The following is a 2501-nucleotide window of genomic DNA, read 5'->3' on the forward strand; positions in this document are numbered from 1 at the left end:
TATGAAATATATATATATATATATATATGTGCCAGATTTTATATTTATTGCCTTTCTTTTATTTTTAATTCTCTTTTTAAAACATATATATTAGCTTTCACCTGCAGTCTTTTATAAAAGAGTGCAAGTTAATTGTTTGCTGGTTGTTTTCTTGTCTCAGTTGAAACTCAATGAGATTATTTTTCAAAGCAATCTGAATAACTGATAGTATTTCCTTCCAGGAAATGCTGGCTCAGCTACTACCCACACTTAACTGCAGTTAAAAGAATCATGTGGTTTAGTATTGAGTCACACGCTCAGATATATATATACTGTCTACTTTCACTCCATCCACATGTATACGTATAAATTAAAAAGATGGGCTCTGCACTCCAAAAAGCTTGCTCAATATTTTTTTTACATTTTATATTTACCTGTACAATAGGGTGTACAGCATGTTCATATTAAAGTTTCAGGCTTCCCAGGCCTTCCTCAGGTACAATAGTAACACATCAATTTATGACAGGGTTTAAATACATCAAAATAATAAAAATAAAGTTACCTCACATCGTTTGCTTCACACACCTGTCTCATAAATACTAAAGTAGGGTATACACTGTTAGAATTTCATACAAAGAATCTACAGATGCAGGGCCAGATTTACTCTCCCTGCCGCCCCGGTTTTGTGGAACCTGGCCTTGTTTCTTTATTTTTATCACTTTTTATTTTTTATTCAATTATTTCTTCTTATTTTTAAAAAAAAAGAGCCGGTGGGCGGAGCCTTGGGCCGCCCCGTCGTGATTGGATGGCGGCCGCACACTACGGTCCGCCGCCGGGACACCTTACAGCGGCGCCCGCAACTTCTCCACAAGGTCACCGCTGCCGCCCCTCTGCGCTCTGCCGCCCCGAGGCCGGGCCTCGGTGTCCTTGTGGGAAATCCGGGCCTGTACAGACGTTTATTCGTGGACACGCAAGAAAGGCTTACTAACTTTTTTCCTTTTCAAAACGATCAAAAGTGATTATTGGAGAGGTATCACAATGTTGAGAGTTAAAACATCGACCAGTGAGGTAACGGAAGTGACATAAACATGTAATGTATGTGACCTCTATGCCACTCCCATAGGAAGCTGTATATAATATGAATGTTCATTCGTATTGCGATCATTCGTTGTTTGCTGCTGCATGAGAATAACATCTACAGCATTGGAGCACCTAAACAACCTGCAAATCGAAAACCTAGCTGTGGTGGTGCTCGGTGTATCGGCTATCCAAAAGCAGTGCAAGAAGCCAAGAAGACGTCGAATCTGGGCCAAAGAATGGCCTAAAAAAGGAGACACGTTATCTCATATGAGACTGATTCATTTTTTTGGGCAGAAAAAAACCCAGATGATGACAGAAATTATCTACGTCTGTCAGAGAAATCTATCCAAGATCTATTAATGAGGCAGGCAATAACTGCAGAGCAAAGACTTATCACCACCACATTACGTTTTTTGGCTACAGGAAGGTCCTTAGCAGATCTAAAGTTTTCTACAGGAATATCAGCACAGTCCTTGGGGAAGATAATTCCGGAAACATGTAAGGCGATCATTGAAGTGCTTCAACAAAAATACAACATCAAAATTTTATTTGTAAAAAAATCACAGCATGCAAAAAGTGCCAAGTTTGTAGCCAAAACATTATAGTGAAACTGTTACAGATATAGATTAACCACCTCAGGGACGGCCATTGTAAAAAACGGCCGGCCGAGAGGTCTCTAGATCTGAGAGATCTTTAGACGTCCGCTCAGACACGCCCCCTCGCACGAGCGGGCAATGGCCGGTATTTAAAAATAGGCAGCGATGCCTGTTACCATACAAGCGATCCGCCGGCTGTAGAGCTTTTATATTTTACCAAAAAACTGGGTAATAATAAATGTTTCCTAACATAATGTGAAATAAAAAAAATTCTGTAATTTTTCCTAATTATAGTAAAAAATATAAACCCCAGTGGTGTTTTAAATACCCCCAAAAGAAAGCTCTATCGGTCCCCAAAAAATGGTATAAAATTAATTTCAGTACAGCGTTGCATGACGGAATAAACGTCAGTCAAAGTACCGCAGCGCTGAATACTGAAAAATGGCCTGGCCAGGAAGGGGGTCTAAACACCTGGTCTTGAAGTGGTTAAATAGAATAGTTATTTACAACTTTTTCCTTAGTTTGTCAGGCAAATACTCTAGGGCAAACCAAGTGGTAGCCATGTACCCACGTAAGCCAAACTATATATAAAGAATCACAGAGAAGCTGTACAATCCTACAATTGCGTGTAATTAAATTTCTTTGACCAGGAACTGTTTCCACGTTCAGCAGCAGGTGGCAGTTGCCAGTTGCGGATATTGTTGAGGATAAAGGGTTGGTATGGATATGTTTGCTCTGTTAAAATAGTGTTTTTGTTTATTTGTGTCTATGTTTATTTAAAAAAAAAAAGAAAAGAAAAAAAAAAAAAAAAAAAAGGGTTTTTGGTTATATCCTCTTGAACACCCT

The 2501-nt window shown here is 39.1% G+C and overlaps 1 protein-coding gene across 1 annotated transcript in view; it reads left to right on the top strand.

The window, feature by feature from the left end:
• LOC108786573 (epithelial chloride channel protein-like) overlaps window positions 1–2501 on the top strand; it is a 44221-nt gene that overhangs the window by 13051 nt on the left and 28669 nt on the right. The gene's annotated exons all lie outside the window — the stretch shown is intronic.

The sequence above is a fragment of the Nanorana parkeri genome, unplaced genomic scaffold (genome assembly GCF_000935625.1).
Source record: "Nanorana parkeri isolate BGI_ZX_2015 unplaced genomic scaffold, ASM93562v1 scaffold217, whole genome shotgun sequence".
Taxonomy (NCBI): Eukaryota; Metazoa; Chordata; class Amphibia; order Anura; family Dicroglossidae; genus Nanorana; species Nanorana parkeri.